The sequence below is a fragment of the Rhipicephalus sanguineus genome, unplaced genomic scaffold, assembly GCF_013339695.2.
Source record: "Rhipicephalus sanguineus isolate Rsan-2018 unplaced genomic scaffold, BIME_Rsan_1.4 Seq126, whole genome shotgun sequence".
Taxonomy (NCBI): Eukaryota; Metazoa; Arthropoda; class Arachnida; order Ixodida; family Ixodidae; genus Rhipicephalus; species Rhipicephalus sanguineus.
Window position 1 is genome coordinate 8117 of NW_023614562.1, and position 20462 is coordinate 28578.

Sequence of the window (20462 nt, forward strand, 5' to 3'; positions counted from 1 at the left end):
ATGTTTAACACAACAGTCACAAAGAGATGCATGTACATATTGCCCCTGTTGAAACAAATGCCAGGCTACAAGTGTCTGCTACTTCAGTGAAAATTGAAGTGTTCTGGCACCGCATACAAATTAGTCGTACATAGTTTGGCTTTTTGAAGTCTAGGGTCTGACAACATCTCGCCTGGTCGGGATGAAACTTTGGTGAAAACATTGTTGGACGCCAGTCACAAAAAGTCTGGCAATCCCATGAACAGATATTGCTGTTCAACTTGAACAAGAAATTTGGCAGAGCAAATATAATGGCACTTGTAGCCTGATATATGTTTCAACAGGGGCAACATGTACATGCATGTCTTTTCTCATGACTTGCATTTAACATCCAGTGGAATTTTTTGTCATTATTACTGCTTAACCTGTGTATGCTCTCTCTAACAACTTCTTTGCTGCAAAGTAGAAGCTGCCACTGGCATCAGTCAATAATCACTGCGGTGGCTGCATGTAAAGCACCACAACCTTCTTCACCACAGAATACCCATTATTACAACTTTTTAAGTACAGTGTGGGGTCAACTTGTGTGCATTGGTGACTGCAAAGCAACAAAATGCACTATTTGGCACATATATTTCTCAGCAAATGCAGAATTCAGTGTTTCCCACAAAGTGTGGGAGAGCACATAGCTGTGGCAGGAAGCATGCATACATACTACTTCTTGCCAAGTAAACAGTGAACATCCAGCTGCTCTGAACGCATAAAGATGGGGTTTATTCTGCGAAACTGTACGAGTATACTGTTCGCACTCTGGCTCATCTGAAAAGAGAAGAAACAAAATATATGAGGACACTTGAACCAAATGAAAGAAGGCAATCTGTGCCGAAACTGAATTTTGCATCTACCTTGCAAAAACAAACGAGCCACACAGCAGCAGGTTTTGAATTTTGATGCATCCACAGCCCGCCCAATCTCATAAAAAAAGAAAAGGGCATGTGTATCCTAAACCCCTGCATGATTGACTAAAAAAAAATAGTGTTCACAGTAAAAAATCCAAATGACTTCTGTGCAGACGACATTAAAGACATGAGGGGAGACGTTAAGTTCAATTGAAATGCTAGATTACCATGTTGAGATTAGACATGTGTAACTGTTCAAGCAAAGGGGGATCTTGAAAGCAAGAAAACAAAGCAAAAGTGAAAATCAGATTTTGCGCACCAGCTGTCGGACACGTGCAATGGCTGTGAACAGATTCGAACTGAGGCCGGCTGAGAAGGAGTGTCGTTTTTGTCAAAAATGCCAAATTAAAAGAGCTAAAGAGGAGATAAAAACACGTTCTGTGACATTTAGCCTTTCTGCATAAAACGAGGCACATGCAACATGAAATAAGTAAATCAAAATGTACGCAATGAGCCACTCCAAAGGTGCACTTGTGAAACAAAGTTTCAGTTACCGCTCCCACATCACGCCAAGTAGTTTCAGGTGGACAGTGTTGCAAATCGTCCTTGCCTGTGGTGTTTTCACAAGTTAACTCGAAATGTAAAATGAGTGAGTGTCATAGGCGACATCAACAGCCCAAGGCATTCGCTCAAAGGCAGGCACATCGAGGCTGCCCAACTTTCTCTCACAGCTTAATGTGTTACACATTATTAAACACTTTCCAATTGGAGTTCATAAGTAACGCACGTCCCTGCTCGTCGGGATCCAGAAACTCAACACCTGACAATGGAATCAAGGTCGCAGATGCTCCTGTTTATCGTAATGGGGACGTAGCTTTGCTCTCCACTTGCTTATTCCTTGCATTGTTGCAGTATGCAGCAAAGCTAGCTACACAACCTCTCAGGAGCATTTTGCATTCTGTGGCACTGACGTTGACATTCTGTCCTGCTTCCAAGCAACAGTTTGTCTCGTTCACAGTAACTTGTATCAAACTGAGCACTCGATCAAAACGACCGCTAACAAAATAAACTACACCTCCTGCTTGTTCTCGCTCTCGACTTATTTCTGTTCCTGGCGACCCCGAGCTCGGATGCTTAGTAATGCAGCAAACGTGGAAAAGCACCTAGCAATTAACCGAGAATGAGGCAGCCTCTTACATTGCGGAAAGTATGCTGTTGCAGTAATGAGAGAAATTAATGAAGAGCGATTTGGTCAACTTAAGCAGTTTTCTTTGCTAATACTGTCTGCCCTCCTGTATATTGTCTGGTTACATAGCCACAGCAAATAGCACCATGTATGTGCTTTCCTGCTGATGTCAATATGACAACCTGCAGTTTGCTGACATACACAGAGTCATTCATGAAAGAGGGTATGCGAGAGTGTGGCCGACGCACAGTGACAGCTGACTAGAATGCACAGTTTGCTGCATGAGAAAGCACGTCCGCTCAAGCTGTCGGCTACTGGGGGTCAAAATAACCAGGCATGGCCAAGAGGCGAACGCATGCCAGACCACCGCCTATAGCTGGTAGAAGAGCCTCTAGCTAACATAGGGCTCTTATGTTCCGTTTCACAAAGCAAAGCATCCCCTCATATTATGAGCAATAGACGGGGTGGCACTGGTGCCCCTTGTTTAGACAAAGAGATACGAGGAAGCATGCAAGCGAAAAAGAATTAAGAATAAGGAATGTAAATTCGACAACACAAGTCTGCAAATATTGTTAGTATATCTGAAAATTGCTTTCACTTATCATAAAGGTTGTCTTGTTCTGTGTAAAAACAAGTGCTTCAACATTCCTTCAATAAAAATGTTTATGATGGATCTCCTCAGACTGACCATTCAGGCTTGTTAACCTACATATTCAGCACAACCTTATTGAATATCAGGCCCTACACACGCAACCAAAATATAGCAGGGATTACAAGCTCATCAGCAAGTACCACAAGCAAAAAAGTTAACTTACATCTTCGGTGATTCAGCACAATCGTTGTATCAGTTTCAATATTTTGCTGTCTGCAGCTGTCCTTGACTTGCGTCCATTTCCACATTTGCTGCCTCTCATCGGGTTGATATTGAACATCTCCCTGGAAGGCACAAAAATGTGTCGTCTGGATATTCTGTTTGTTCCATAATACAGTTATGAAGTCATTATCACGTTTGTTCCTTGCTTTCGAAAGATCTCAAGGATGTTTTATTTATAAGGAACTTTGCAATCCTCTTAAGCTGCGATTAATACAGAGCCAATTGCCATGTGGCTTCAGTGTTTTTTGGTTGACCCACAAGAATTCTTGAATAAAGTAAAATTAAACAATATGAATATTACGTCAAGGAATTCACCATGCAATTTTAAAATACAACAGTTCACTTGTGTGTACCTTTTACCTAGCTCTCATGTCTGTAGCTTTTCCAACATTTACCCTTTGCAGTTGTCGTCGCTGCCATCAGCATGCACAGTGTGGTAATATAAACATGAAAATTCAAAGTTAGCACAAAGTTTATTTCACATCAGGATTAGTAAATGCAGTCACGAAAGATATTTTTCTCTTTCTCAGTAATCTCGCAATTTTAATACTATTCAATGAATTGCCCTTGATATAACAGTACTGAACACTGTTCATTTCCAGGCATTGAATCTATCCATGTCATGCCTTTGTCTTACATGAACATAATATTTCTATATCCCTTGTCTTGCTCTAAACAATTACATGTTACATTAATGTGCAACATAATCTGTTCATTCATGCCTGTGCACAGACATATACAATGTTCACATATGTACAAACATCTAACTGCCATGCGGGCATAAGTCAGAATGCACTTTACATTCTGTGGTACCTTTGAAGTACTTCTGAAACCAAATGACTCATTAAAATGTGACTGAAAAACAAAAAGGAAAGCACAGAACAAATGTCCAACTAAAACGAGAAATGTAGTGCCGTGCTAACCCTAGCTATGGAATATAAAATGAAGGCCTAAATGCTGTAATTACGCAGTAACTTCTAGGAATAATGTTTTTGCAGTATGCTGATGAAGACAATGGTGCTTAATGAATTGAAGCCCTGGTTTCCCTGACATCTTAAAAACGCACACAAAATCATTTGTCAAATCTGAAGCACTACTTATGTGAGGCCCTTCAAAATAAAATTGATACCTCAGAGCAGAGAAAACTGAAGATGATCTCTCTTGCATTCACCCTTGACACTCATTTGTCACCAAGCCAACACTCCTTCGTCTTGCATATGCACAAAAGATCACACAGTGCATAGAGGCCCTTGGCAATAAGATCTGATGATACGGAGTATTTTTGTTTCACTGAATCTTATCACTAATGTTAGCTTTTCAATTAATGTAGTTCATAATTACAACTAAAGTGAGGCTTTACTTGGCCACATACAAAGCAAAGGACTCTCCAGAAAATTAACCTTTAACCCTTTGACACGCTATGTACACAATTGTGTGCACCACTTATTTTTGCCATTGGTAACGACTAGGGCTACTAGAGAGCAAGATACCTTGGAAGTAAGCAGCGCGAAAAGCAAGACAACGCACACAGGGAGGAATTACAAGAAGCGCTGATCAAGATACGTTGAGCTTTGGATCAAATGAACCTGCTGCATAATAAATTTGTGTTCATTTAACTTCATTTTGCAGTGTACTGTTGTATATTATCAGTTTGCTGAAGGCACTACACTGTTCAACGAGTCGTTCGAAGTGCTCCTACCTGCGAGCCATGCCAAAAGTATAATTTTTCTTCACTCCAAATGAACATACACAAAAACAAATTTGCACTATATTTTTGGCGTAAGATTTCATTCTATTAATGTAAGAACGTAGCATGAATGACTTTACAATAGATAATTATTACAATTGAACTATAATTACTATAACACACATAAATTATTGCATTATGACATTATTTTTGTTGCAATAGAATATCGAGTGCCTTGAAATGATGTATCAATTTGACGCATTTACAGACAGTTTTTCATTGGTGGCGTCTCAAAGGTTTAGAGAACATGGAAATATTTCACCCTGTTTCTGTACAACACAACAATACGAATAGAACCAATGCAGTGATAAAGTTGGCTAATGAACAAAAGTTAGTTGCAGTCAAAATGTTATGAACAGCACATATTTAAGACTTGGCAACTACTGAAGCTTGCAATTATGCGCTACCAAGAACAAAAATCCACAGAAGTTCACATGCCCTTTTGCTTTAAACACTGTGCTTCAGAGACGGAGGGAGCTTGCATTATGTATAGTTCAGTAGAAAAGTTTTTGAAGTGCTTTATAAAGAATAGAACTGCACGCTGAAAAGAAGTTAGTTGGACGGCTTGATGGGAAAAAACACTTTAACTTGTTTCATTCGTTCTGAGCATCCTACTTCACCAAGGAAGGTGTGAAAATATGATAAAAAAAGCAAGCGAAAAAGGCATCTCAATGACAGACAGTGACACAAGAAATCAGATTCTATTGAGACATTTTTTGCCCATCTTTGAGTGCCTGTTCCTCATGAAAGTGAGGTCGGCTGCAGCCATTAGCAAGACATAGCTTCAGGTATGCTTTTTCCCATTTCTCTTTACTAATGCAGCTATTGATATCATATATCCTCAGAAAAAATTGAAATGCACTATCAGCAACGTTGCTGTGTTCAAGAGCTCATCAGAAGAGAAGCTGGTGTCATCCAAAGATGACAAGAAAGCGACAGGAATGGTTCAAGTGATCACAGGAGCAACTTGTAAGCAGCACAAAGCATGTGACTGGAAGTCTGAGATTTCCATTGTAGAGGCTGTAACGAAGCATAAAAGCCTTGGCTCTTTATTTGAGCCCAAGGTATAAATGGTGAGTGTCCTTCAGACGATATTTTTTTTTGGGGTACATGTCACATCACGCTGATCCAACCGGCCACATTCTCTGTGACCCAGAACAGCAGGGTGAAGTGTGCCCAACTGCACGACTGTTTGCAAAGAGCTGTGAAGGTGCAAGCTATGCTGCAGGCAAGTTGCAACATTGTGTGTTTGAACAATATCACAAGCACTTGCTATTACATACTCTTTCCTGCCTTGGTGTTCCTCACATATAGTGCCATAAGTTTCTCAGTTGGATGAGTAAAATAGCGCACACTTAGACAGGGACAGAGTAAGCAACATGACACAAGTGCTAACAATTGTTTATTTGAAATAGCAGAGGAAGTCTTATGTAAAGAAACAGGTGAAGTGAGTGCGTGTGTCACGCAGGCATGACTGCAAGCCATCTGAAATCGGTACAAAGGAATACAAGTTCCTTTTCGGGCAAACTAATATAAGGCATTCTAACACATCGTGTGCCTAACCACTGAGTCATTTCGGCCTTCAATCATCTCATGGACTAACTTTTTACTTTTGACAATCACATGAACTTTATCGAATTCCTGCTGACATCCACATGTCGCACTGCATAGCTAGAAGACCGTCCTTGTGCTTTTCTTGATTGCCACGGTGCTCTCTGAAATTATCATTAAGGTAGAATATCTCACTTGAAAAGGATCATTACACTGCAGCAGATTTAGTATTTCTAGCAAGGAGCTAGAAATAGATTTTTGCCATGCTGCTTTCTCAGATGTAATAACACGCAGAGGGCATTCACTTTTGTGTTTTTGCGCTAAAGAACAGGTCGCTTACTGGAAGCTGGTTAACCGAGAATCAACAGGTAGCAGTGGTCGAAATTTTTACTTCACGAATTATCTGCCCGCACCATAGAGTGCATTGTTGTGTAGCGCTTTACATGCATGATATTGTGCATAATCTCAAGAAGATTGCTGGTCGCGTTGATGTAACTGTTGTGTTTAGTGCCCCTCAAAAACCTTTCAGCCTTTGCAATAGCAGTGTTCCAGGAAGGAGCTACTAGCGACATGCTCAAAGAAACATAGATGTACGTTTGTTAGATGCATTGATCATGCTGCGTATCGGATCCCACTGCATTATGGAAAGTTCTACATTAGCCAGTCCGCTAGATGCCTTAACGATCGTTTGAGAGAACACCGTTGCAATGTACAAAAGCACAAAAACGGTCACCTAGCTATGCAAATGTAGCACGTGTGAATGTCAGCCTGAATTTGATGAAGTTGACGTGATTGTGAACAGTAAAGAAAATGCAGTCCGTGAGATAATAGAAGGCAAAATGATTGAGAAGTTAGGCACACGGTGTGTTAGCATGCCTTTTGTTAGCTTGCCCGTAAAGGAGCTACCGATCTTTTGTGCCGATTTCAGATCGTTTGCAGTCATGCCTGTGTAACATGCGCACTCACCTCACACATTTCTGTACACAAGTCTTTCTCTGCTATTTCAAATATTCATCTGTTGATAGCGCTTGTGTCGTGCTGCTTACTCTGTCTAAGTGTGCGCTATTTTACTCGCATTACGTACCAACAAGCCCAAGCTACTCTTCTCGAACTGCCCATTTGTAGAGAAGGAAACCAATGCCTACCACTTAATATGGGCTTGTCCAGACCAGAGGAAGAATGCTCCCATCTTTCACAGCAAGCTGTCCACTGCTTCAGTTCCTTGAACAGTCAGTCGTCTATGCTGGGTACATGCATTACAGATGCCACAAAACATTCCATAACCTGCACACAATAGAGGCCTTACAGTACACAAGTAGTACATATAAAACATGATGGCTTAACACAGGTATCTGTTGATACACCAAAACTGTCCATGAATGATGAGCTTAGGATGCATTAAGAGCAAATATTAGTGGAGTAATAGATTTTTGCAGACAATTTTAATTATGCGTTACATGTCAAGCTTTCCCACACTGGCGTACTAAAATAGTATGAAGAATACAGTTTGCCGAATAAGCAACTTGCACAGAAAACTCCATCAGCACTATCATCACAATATTAAATAGATCAGTGTATGCTCTATGTACACAATGTATGGTAACGAGCCACCCTTATTGTACGACATCATGAATGTGAAGATTTCAAGATAGCTGAAGACTTAGTAGAAGTGTAAGAGCACCAGAGGTTACAGCAAAGATTGAGCACTGTGTTGGCTTTTCTGTCTCCTCTGCTGCTCTTGCATGGTTTTAAATCTTGGGTATGTTTTGCCAACAAGCCCAGTTTTGAACTCTTCAAAAAAAACCTTGTTGCACTAAAGTCAATTCATATGCAGGGCTCGTGCTGTGCCCTACAAGTGTCTGTTCAATTCAATGAGCCCTTAATTCACTATGTTTCTTTTGTCCTTTCATAGCTATAGGGTCTCGTCCCGGTAGACTTGATGGCTTCAGGTAGCATGCAAGGGTTCATTGGCCAGCTGCCAGCTCGTAAAGAGTTCTACAAGACGCCAGGATGGCCAAAAGTAGCACTAGCATGTACTGTTGGGATTACACACTGAGGTGCTCAATGGGATGGATGGGACAATGACCACTGTTGCAGCTCCATTGGAGCATCAGACGCACTATCCAAAGGTTACAGATTCGGTCCCTGGCAGGAGCAAGTGTCTCTTTTGTTGACTTTAATTCCTTTCAATTTATGTAAAAATTACCACACTACAGTCAAAAACTAAAATAATCTCCCCTATGCCTTCCTTGGCTTCATTGTCTGTCTGCATTAGTAGGTTGTGTCTAACAAGAAAAAGTAGCCCTTGATCCAGTGCCCTTGTTTCGTCTGTTCAATTTCGTAGTGCTTGGCACGCCACAAAATCAGTATAACCACACTGTCCAGAATTCTGTGATCAGAAAACATGTAAACATATCAGAAATGACATTCTTCAATTTATAACTGCATAAACTAAAGCAGCACTGTCATCCCTTTCCCTGATTGATACATCTTGGTTTTTTATACTGCAAATAAGACCCCACTTCTGGCTTCATGCTTCTTTAGCAAAGTACAAAGGAAAGCGAAAACTACGGTACCACAAGATCAAGTAATGTCTTGATACACCATCACATCCCAAGCCACTTGTGATAAGAAGTTTTTGCAATGATGCTACTCCACTATTAAATAAATTGGTATTAGAGAGAACATGTTTAGTTCATCAAACAAATATATGTAATGGCAGGACTAATAATCGACATGTTTCTTCCCAGGCAAACACAGCAACAAGCAGAGCATACGCTACCTTAATAAGCTTAGTTGAACTGACACACACGTCTGTCAATTATAATTTATATAGACATGCTGTACTACTTCCAATTAAGCTTGCAGTTATATGCACACTTACTGTTACTACCAGCACATAATATGATTCAGTCAAATGCATTGCCTTCTTGTAAGTTTTCTGCAGAACTAAATCAATGTTCTCAAACATATGGCCCGTATATCTCTAGCCAGCGGCCCAGCCTGCATATGGCTGTCCTTGTCCGATATTTCCTTTCATTTATTTAATATATACGCTCCTGAGCAACTCTGGCGAGACTGATCTAAGCATTTTTTCGTAAGGCACCCCACGTGGTTACAATACACTTAAACATAACGGTGAATGAAAACTCGATACTTCACTATCGGCGTATTGATTTCGGTCCTTCTATAGACTATTTTACTGATGGTTTTTGGTGCCCACGTATTGGGCTGTTAACTTTGCTGTTTTGTATCTTGAACTAAACAAACAGTGCTACAGTACAACGCGTGCGCATGAAAACGGTTGGGTTGGTGCATTCGACGTTATGTGACCTTGTTAATTCACGTCGCTATATAAAAAATAAAAAAAAACTGATTTAACAGCATTTGTGGCCGTGCCCATGTGTCTTATGTAAAACCGTCTATGTATCAGTGTCGATATGTTTCTCAAAACCTGACATCAAATCTCCTTTAGAAATGACAAATATAGTTAAACACGCTATCGGAGAGTAGATGAAGAAAACGAGAACGAGGCTGCACTTGCTTGCGAGCGGCTCGGTGAACTGTTTTTCGCTCCGAGCTGTACATCTGCATTCATTTTACATTCTGTAAATAAACGCGTTCAATCGTCACAATTGTGGTGCAGGTGCAGGGTGGTATACTTTTGTGAAAAGCCGTACGTCCAGCGACCTCACCTCCGTCGGCCACGCCGGCTTTCCAGGTGGTAGAGATGAAAGGCGAGGCCGGTGAGATGATGACCAAGGCCGACGCGTGGTAGGCAGATCAAGCTGCGCACAGGCGGGTCACTCCGATGTTCGGCCGGTAGGCGTGCCGCTCGGAAGTTGGGTTCGTGGGCCATTCTGTAAATAAACGCGTTCCGTCGACAACAATATGGTATATGAGAAAGGCCGTCTTTGAAATGGCAGCGTTAGTTGACAATTTTTTTCACGCCCCTCCCCTCCCCATCTTTTCCCCTCTCAGTTTTTCACTGTCCCCGCCCTTGCGGGAGACTAAAAAATTTTCGCGACTGCGGCCCTGCGGCTGAAGCGAGTTCGAGACCCCTGAAATAAGTGCTACGCGCCCCAACCTGTATTAATAGTAGTATGTTTTATATTGGTTACTATTTTCAGTGTATATTACCAAGTTTGTTCATATAAACTGTCTCAAAACCCCCTATGTAATGCCCAAATGGCCTTCAGGGTATATGAATAAAAAAATGAAAAAAAAAACCTTGCGCAGCCAGGTTGAAATCCTCACCATAGAAGAATTATGCTATTGTCATGGATTGATCAAGCGCAGCACAGTAGGGTGATTCCACGAGAGATCGAACATGCCTGTCCGGTCGCAATTTTTGTTTTGCGTGGGTTTTTTATATTTTATGTGGGCACGTTCAAAGTGCACGGAACCAAAAATTTTATTTCCAAGAAACGCTCCCAGTGCACCAAAAAATTATTTGAAGGTGGCGGCGCGGGCCTCCTGTTTTTGCTCACTGCAATGTTTTCGGATTTCACGGCCGAATTTAGTGCGAACTATAAATGATGTGTCGAAAATTTTTTTTGCTGGTTTTAATACGCATTACTGTGAATTACATCCATGCTTTTTTTATGCTGTCCTCAAAAAGAAGAAAATGGGAAAAAATGGCAAACACAGCCGAAATCAAAAAAGGGTCCTAAGTTTGAGGCGCCTTGGCGCCTTTGCTATTACAAACAAAAACTTGAAAACAATGTCAAATATAGAAAAGAGCATTTGCAACATTTAATACGGAAAATAATTTCCTACAGGCAGCGCAAAAAAAAGAAAAAATATAGTTAAAAGAGCGAGTTTTTTTCAAAAAAGTACATTTTCAAAAAATAAAATTAAAAAGACTCCGGTCTCAATTTTGATGAGAATTTTTTATCGAAGAGCGCTTATGTCAGTGAACACACGGTTTTAATATCATATGTCCTCATTTGCTTTGTTTACGAGATATATCTGGCCAAAATGACCCTTGCTGTGTGTGCTCACTTCAGTGCGACTGATGGTTGTTATTAGCTTGCATTGTGCGTAAATATCAGTTTTAATTATCTGCTGCAGCAAAACCTTGCTGTGGTGGCTTTTCGTCAAGAAAAATGTTTTCTCAGATTTTATTTGTGTCTAGCGTGTGCAAAAGTGGGCTGCTGCTGCCCTCTAAATGGCTAACGTGTAAACAGTTTGCAGCCTACAACCTCGCCTAGAATCATCAGAGGAAAGATGGGCGCGCCTGTTCAAGATATCAATCGTTCTTCTTCCTGAAGAAATGCCTGGTCTACTCATCGCGGTTAGATGTAGACAGGTTTCCTTGAGGAGCGTAAAGCAATGCAAGCAGACTTCGCAGGTGTCGCGAAGATCCTCAGCCTATGACAGTAGCTTCTGGAGGTAGGTAACAACAAAAAGAGCAAAGAAAGAAAATTTGCGCAACGAAAATTTTCCTCAGCAATCTTCTTTTTGTGAACGCGTAAATAATCGGCCCAGAATAATAGGACCTAGCCATGGGCCGCGGGCATCGCGTGTAGTGAACAGCTAGACCTAGAGCAAGTCGAAGCGTTTATACTGAACGGCGCCGCACAAATTATCTCACATCTGCGCAGCTGTCATGAATGCGTTTCCAGAACTGCTCACGGTTTAACATTTTATGACTAAGGGTGTCTAAGCGCTTTGGGCTGTAATAATTAATTTGTAGTTCATCTTTAAAAGGCGCGAAAAAAACACACGGAGGAAGGAACACGCGCTTTCTAGCAACTGAAGCTTTAATCAAAAAGCGAAAGAAGATATACACACACATTACAAAAAACAAGACAAAAACCAGACCACCGCAGAATGAATATGCATATAAGGATAAAACACAGGCACGTTTTTTCTCACCAGCTTAAGTTATATCAGGTACTACCTCTCGCTTGATAGCGCCACGGACGGACAGCTTATACAAGAAACACCCGATTTAGAAATATAGGGCTTCCACAATTTCACGAGTCCTTTGAACTCGGTTCGAAACAAAATAGCTGCTTCTTTAAACAAAGGAAGACACCCACAAGCATGACAATGCGCAGATAAGTGTGAAAGCTTGTCGGTCTTCAACGACCTTTCATGTTCACGCAAGCGTATGTTTACACACCGTCCAGTTTGTCCGATGTATGTCTCCTTCCTACCTGTCCGTTGTGGTTTTTTTCGCGCCTTTTAAAGATGAACATCAACCAACTCGCCCAACTGTCTCTGCTAATTAATTTGTAGGCCACACTCATTGTCAAAACTAAGGGTAATGTCCGTCTGGCGCCACCAAAGACCTCTGCTGTCCTCGACGTGGGAAAGCACTTTAGTAAAGTGGCAACAAGACATCATCAATTGCTCAGCTTCGGCCACTCATGGCTTAATCATGCCGCACCGCACGTTTTGGCTGTGAAATGCTGAGGTAAAGTCGAGATGATACAGGAAGACGTTATCTGCGACGCCGAAAACATGTGATAGCGGGAAGTAAAATAAACGGCTCGAAAATGATTGAGCTAACTTTTTAAAAATGTTTAGGCACAGTGTGCGTCGAATGGGGAAGATGGTTAGAGCGTACAATGCACGTAATGGAAGGGAAGCAAGCAGGCAGTGAGAAAACAACTGCAATACAGCGCGCCTGCTGATTGTGGCATTTAGTTACAGATTAAGTTGGCCTCGCTGCATAGAGATGCTTTATTCTGTGTGCAAGGAGAGTTTTGACAAAGTGACCTAAACCATGTGTTCGCGGTGTCTCGCGTTCTTCTGATTAGCGAATACAGGCTGGGTAAGTTGAGGTTATAAGCTGCAAACTGCGTACGCGTTAGGCCTTTAGAGAGCGGCAGCAGCCCACCCCCGCATACGCTAGACACAATAAGCTTTGAGAATACATTTTCTTGACGACAAGACACCAGAGCAAAGTTTGACTGCAGGAAAATAAGTAGAACTAGAATTTACTTGCGAGGCACAGCTGATGACACCTATCAATCGCACTGAAGTGGAGCGCCACAAGCAAAGAGCATTTTGGCCCGTTACAATCTCCATGGAACAGGAAAATGAGGACGTACATATGAACATGGTGTTTTCCACTGACATTAGCCACTCTTCGAGAAAAAATGTCATTCAAATTAAGGCCTGAGTTCTTTTATTTTTGAAAATGTACTTTCTTGAAAAAAACTCGTTCTTTAACTATTTTCTTATTTTGCGCTGCCTTTCGGAAAACGATCTGCCGCATAAATGTTGCAAAGGCTCCTTCAAAGACTTGACACTTTTTTGAGTTTCTGTGTGAAATAGGAAAGGCGCCAAGGTGCATCAACTTGGCAAACTTTGTTGATTTGGAACCGGTTTTGCACCTTTTTTCACATTTTTTGTTCCTTTTGAGGACGGCATAAAAAAGCATGGACACAGTAATGCATATTAAACCAACAAAAAATTTTCGACACCTTATTATAGTTCGCGTTAATTCGGCCGTGAAATCCGAAAACATTGCAGTGAACAAAAACCGGAGGTCCGCGCCGCGACCTTCAAATATTTTTTTGGCACGCTGGGAGCGTTTCCTTGGAAATAAAATTTTCAGTTCCGTGCACTTTGAATGTGCCCACATAACATATAAAAAACCCAGGCAAAACAAAAATATCGACCGGACAGGCACGTTCGACTCTCGTGGAATCACCCTTTAGAGGCGGCAGCAGCCCACTTTCGCACACGCTAGAAGCAAATAAAATCTGAGAACACATTTTTCTTGACGAAAAGCCACCAGAGCAAGATTTTGCTGCAGTAGAATAATTAAAACTGAGATTTACGCACAATGCAAGCTGATAACAACCATCAGTCGCACTGAAGTGAGCACACACTGCAAGGGTCATTTGGCCAGTTATATCTCGTAAACAAAGCAAATTGAGGACATATGATATTAAAACCGTGTGTTCACTGACATAAGCGCTCTTCGATAAAAAAATTGTCGTCAAGATTGAGACCGGAGTTTTTTATTTTATTTTTTGAAAATGTACTTTTTGAAAAAACTCGCTTCTTTAACTATTTTTTTCTTTTTTGCGCTGCTTGTAGGAAAATGATTTCCGTATAAATGTTGCAAAGGCTCTTTTCTATATTTGACATTGTTTTCAAATTTCTGTTTGTATAGCAAAGGCGCCAAGGCGCCTCAAACTTAGGACCCTTTTTTGATTTCGGCCGTGTTTGCCATTTTTTTCACATTTTCTTCTTTTGAGGACAGCATAAAAAAAGCATGGATGTAATTCACAGTAATGCGTATTAAAACCAGCAAAAAAAATTTTGGACACATCATTTATAGTTCGCAGCTAAATTCGGCCGTGAAATCCGAAAACATCACAGTGAGCAAAAGCAAGAGGCCCGAGCCGCCACTTCAAATATTTTTTTGGCGCGCTGGGAGCGTTTCATGGAAATAAAATTTTCGGTTCCGTGCACTTTGAATGTGCCCACATAACATATTAAAACCCAGGCAAAACAAAAATTGCGACCGGACAGGCATGTTCGATCTCTCGTGGAATCACCCAGTAGATGGTGACGCAACCAGCGATACATACGCTTCTGAGCAGCTTGACAAGCGTTTTGTGTCTATCTGCGTCCCCGTCTACTGCATTGTAGTTGATTTGCACGTTAGTTCATTATTACCGATGCATTTTATTCAGAGATAATGTACGAGGCGACCAGTGCGTTAAAAGCAGGCGATTGAACAATCGGTTCAAGCGATGACCTCGCGATATTAACATTTGGGGTTTTACGTGCCAAAACCACGATATGATTATGAGACACGCCGTAGCGGAGGGGCTCCGGAAATTTTGGGGATCTGGTTTTCTTTAACGCGCACTGACATCGCACAGCACCAGGCTTAAATGACACAAATAGAGCAACTACTAGAAGTGTATAACAAAACATCACAGAAAAGCAGATACTACCTGTAGCAGAATCCATACTTGCCTATCAGACAACTTTTCTCGTACATCATCACTGCTGTGTGAACACGCCACCCGGGCTGCCTTACCTGCATAAATGTCATCACACAGTAAGATCACATAGTTACGCAATTTGGCGAGTTGAACTCACCTAGGCATCCGCTGAGGCGCACGCTTGTGCTTTACAGTCGCCGTCGTCGTCAGACAAGGCACTGGGCGGTGGACTGTCTGAGTAGATGCACTCGATTGAACCACGCAATAACCGTGAGTAATCAAGAAACGTGGAAAGCACGCCGATCACGCAGCGCTGAGCGCGCAGACAAAGCGACGAGCCCGTTGAGGCTACGACGACACACCACAGAACACCAACACAAAATCTTGACACACCTTTGGCCGCCCATTCCATCCCACACGCGATACACTTCCAGTCGACGACTGACAACGATGATTGGCACACATAATATCAATAAACACCGCAAATATACAAGCGCGGAACGAACTTATCACGGCACCACCTTCGATTCCCCACGCCGGTACATTTTTTTTTATCGCGCTGAACGTGGTCCCGCACGCGTGGTTTTGGTTTGAAGGGATTGGCTCTCGCGCGGCGGGTGATTTGAATTAGTTGCGTTATATCTCTAATTATCAACTGACAGCAATGATGACCCCGCGTGATATCAACAAACATTATAAGTATACAAGCACGGAGCAATTTTGTTGTGGTAGGATCTGTTTTGTCGAAATTGTTTTTTTTTTTGTGTGGTCCCGCACGCACGTCTTTGGCTTGACGTGATTGGCTCGAGGGAGGCGGGTGATTTGAACTGAGTTACGGAGTGCACACTCCTCCTTGCGTTTTCTGTTCTCGCTCTTCCCCCCTTCTTTATCCTACTCTTTCGGTACCTTGTTGAGGCGTGCGCCGTGCTCCCGACCGGGCTGCAGAAATTAGGCGCCTTTTCCTCTTCAAACCACTACACCACCACCTTGTTGACCCTTGTCCGCCTGCCCTGTGCGACGCTCAGGACGCGCTGCATCTCGCAGGCTGTGACGATCGTCGCCGCTCTGCCCTCGCTACCGTTACTCTGCTTCCTTCATGACGCGAGCCTAGTCTAGCGGCTTTGAAACGCGCCAAGACAGCACTCGCACATGCACACAAAACGTCCTGTGTGACTCGCGCACTGCACTTCTTCGTCTTGCAGCGTGTTATGCTCTGCTCGATTTTTTCGGCGGCGCCGATCTGTTTACGCGCCTTTGAGGCCCGTATTTAGCTGTCTCCTGACAGTTTTGTTTACACTGCCTGCGGCGCTGACTTCTCCCGCGACCGTGCGCCCGTCACGATATGCTGCTGCATCCTTCTCTCCCCTGCCGACCTGCTTGACTACTCCTCTCCTTGGGGGCGGCCCGCGCCGCGGGTTCTGCTGCCGAGGGACACGCGAGCAGAGTGCGACCATCCTCCTCTTTTTTCCCCCTTCACCCTCCTACTCTCTCTTTCATGCCCCTACCCTTGTCGGCCTGTCCTGTGCGACGCTTCAGGACGCGCTGCATCTCGCAGGCTGTGACGATCGTCGCCGCTCTGCCCTCGCTCTACCCTCGCTACGTTACTCTGCTTCCTTCATGACGCGAGCCTAGTCTAGCGGCTTTGAAACGCACCAAGAACACACTCATACATGCGCACGAAACGGTCCGTTATCGGAAGGATCATAAATAGCGATGGAAAAGAACAAAAAAGCACACCAGTACAGGCTCATCGCGAAGCGTCATTCGCTAACCCCACTTTTTAAAATGCGAAGCATTTCTTAGCGAACTTCTGCGATTTTGAGGTATCTATCTATCTATCTATCTATCTATCTATCTATCTATCTATCTATCTATCTATCTATCTATCTATCTATCTATCTATCTATCTATCTATCTATCTATCTATCTATCTAGCCGCCTACGACTTTGTGCTCTCCTGGCCGTTTCGTTAATCGGATGTATACCAAAATTGGTGTGGCATAACATGACCTTATTACGAACACAAATGACAGGTCATAGCATGAAAATCATGACATGCATGTCATGAACAGCATGATTTACATTCCACGGCCTTGGGGCTCTTGCGGCCGTACCGTTAGTTTCATATATACCAAAATTGGTATGGCGTGACAAGAGTCCATGACAAACATAATGACAGGTCCTGACATGCAACTCATGACCCGCATGTCATGTGCAGCATGATTTACGTGACATGGTCTCGGGGCGCTCGCGGCCGTTAAATGAATGGATATATACGAAAACTGGTATGAGGAGACATTTCTGTATGACAACATAACTGACACGTGGTAACATGAAAATCATGACATGCATGCCATGTACGACATGGTTTACATGCCACGCTCATGGCGCACTCGCGGCCGTTTCGCTAAATTGATATACACCAAACTTGGTGTTGTGCGATGTGACTGTATAAGGAACATGAATAACAGGTGGTAACATGAAAACCATGACATACATGTCATGTATGTCATGATTTACATGCCATACTCATGGCGCACTCGTGGCCGTTTCGCTAGACTGATATACACCAAAATTGGTAGTGCGCGACACGACTGTATGGCGAACGTAAATGAGAGGTGGCAACATGAAAATCATGACATGCAAGTCATGTACGACATGATTTACATACCACGCTCATGGTGCGCTCGCGGTTGTTTCGCTAGATTGATATACACCAAAATTGGCGTTGCGCGATGTGACTGTCTGAAGAACATGGAATAATAGTTGGTACCATGAAAATCATGACATGTATGTCATGATTTACATGCCATGCTCACATGCATTCGCGGCCGCTTCGCTAGCTTGATATACACCAAAATTGGTATTGCGTGACGCGACTGTATGACGAACGTAAATGAGAGGTGGTAACATGAAAGTTATGACATGCGTGGCATGTACGACATGGTTTACATGCCATGCTCATGGCGCACTCGTGGCCGTTTCGCTAGACTGATATACACCAAAACTGGTATTGCGCGACGCGACTGTATGACGAACGTAAATGAGAGGTGGTAACATGAAAATAATGACACGCATGACATGTACGACATGATTGACATGTCTTGCTCATGGCGCACTCGTGGCCTTTTCGCTAGATTGATATGCACCAAAACTGGTATTGCGCGACGCGACTGCATGACGAACGTAAATGAGAGGTGGTGACATGAAAGTCATGACATGCATGGCATGATTTACATGCCATGCTCATGGCGCACTCGTGGCCGTTTCGCTAGACTGATATACACCAAAACTGGTATTACTCGACGCGACTGCATGACGAACGTAAATGAGAGGTGGTAACATGAAAATCATGACATGCAAGTCATGTACGACATGATTTACATACCAAGCTCATGGTGCCCTCGCGGTCGTTTCGCTAGACTGATATACACCAAAATTGGTGTATATCATACAGGCGACGCGCCTGTATGACGAACATGACTGACGGGTGGTAGCATGAAAACCATGATATGCATGTCATGTATGTCATGATTTATATGTCACGCTCATGGTGCATTCGCGGCCGTTTCGCTAGCTTGTCATACACCAAAATTGGTATTGCCTGATGTGACTGTTGTTGTTGATGATGATGATGATGATGATGTGACTGTATGACGAACCTAAGTGACAGGTGGTAACATGAAAACCTCACTCAACTTCACTTCGTTTTCTCACCCACACATGGCTATGCTATATATACATGGCTGTGCTATACATGGCTTCGCCTATACGTGACGCCAAGTGACATGAGACGACGACAGCATACGATGACGACAGCCCTGGCCTCTAAAGCGCTCTGCACTTTAAAAATTACAACATCTCCCGCTAAAGGGGACCATGAGGCGATGCGAAGCCGGAGCACTTGCACGATCGCGTTCCGTTGGCGTTCGTTGGGCATGCTACCGACCTCGCGTCGTGGAACCCGAAGAGGAACTCTACGCGCGTCGTGTCTTCCCTCTAGCCTGGCCGTTAATTCTCTCAGGGCGAGCGGTGAACGCGGTCGTCAGGCGCGAGAGGGGGGGGGGAGCGAAGGAGAGGAGGGAGAGGGGGAAGAGACGCGCATGCGCTCATCGCGGCGTTGCGCAGGAGAGGGGCACACCATCTCCCGCTAAAGGGGGCCATGAGGCGATGCGAAGCAGCGTTTCGGCATGTCGAGCCCGCGTTTCAGAGGGGGAGTGGACAGAGGGAGGAGAGAGGGGGAAAGGAGAGTGGGGAGGAGGTCCGTGGAGAGGATTGCGCATGCGCAGTAAGGGTGGTCACGCCGCACACAGTTTGAGCCCCGCCATAAGATGCTTCACAACTAAAAATGCCATTAACGAAGACAAACCATGCACAGGGTGAATATATATATATATATATATATATATATATATATATATTATATATATATATATATATATATATATATATATATATATTCACCCTGTGCGAATAGCAAAATTTTGGGTGCGAAGCGAATTCGAATATTGAAGTGTGAGTGCGAATCGAATCGAATATTTTTCGAATACTTCGAAGCGAAATTGCAGAAAAAAAGTTAAGAGAGGATTCCTAAGCATATTCTTATGAGATAGCAACATGAAAGTGTTTCTTTTCACTAGGTTGATGAAGCACTGGCGGGGTGGTGTTTCATAGTTGTCTTATCAAGAATGAGGCAATGTAGAGGCCGAATTGTATTTATGTACATGGTTTGGTGCAACCAAAGTGTTGCCGATAACACTTTACACGTGATAGGCGAAGATGCCGTTTCCTCAGCCTCTCCTCCTCTTTCTGTGGAACTTCTGTGGAAGCCCAACTGACGAGGCGGACAAGTTCCAAATCTGCCTCCTAGACGTCTATATTATAAGAACATCTGAAATTTTGGATGCTAAAAAGCTTCGGCTTCCGATTTTTCACATTTCCTGCCCAAATTTCAGGTCCAAAACAGCATTAATTGAGCCCCCACCTCTGCCACATTTTTCTTCTCCATGTTGGAACCAGCGTTTTCTTGAGTTAATGCATTTGCGACCGTAACGGAGCTTGAATGGCAGCTTTGCCGCAATACCGGGGTGTGATGAGGTGAAGCATATTGAAAATCTAGGGACCACTTCCAATCGGACGTTGACTGCTTCTTGGCAAAGTTCGACCGTAACGGAGCTTGAAAGGCAGCTTTGCCGCAATACCGGGGTGTAATGAGGTGAAGCATACTAAAAATCTAGGGACCACTTTCAATCGGACGTTGCCTTTTGGCAAAGTTCGACCGTAACGGAGCTTGAAAGACAGCTTT

General features: G+C 43.1%; 1 long non-coding RNA gene across 2 annotated transcripts; it reads right to left on the reverse strand.

The window, feature by feature from the left end:
• Nucleotides 1-678: 678 nt before the first annotated feature.
• LOC119376518 (uncharacterized) lies at nucleotides 679-15725 on the reverse strand. 2 transcript variants are annotated; one of them, XR_005180589.2, is made up of 6 exons: nucleotides 15315-15725; nucleotides 15167-15252; nucleotides 9932-10096; nucleotides 7382-7479; nucleotides 2880-3000; nucleotides 679-798 (listed from the first exon to the last, which is right to left on the reverse strand). It is a non-coding gene; the product is annotated as an uncharacterized LOC119376518 (long non-coding RNA). The 2 variants fall into 2 exon arrangements; XR_007414595.1 differs by lacking the exon at nucleotides 15167-15252 and having other exon boundaries at nucleotides 15315-15723.
• Between the last annotated feature and the right edge of the window lie 4737 nt (nucleotides 15726-20462).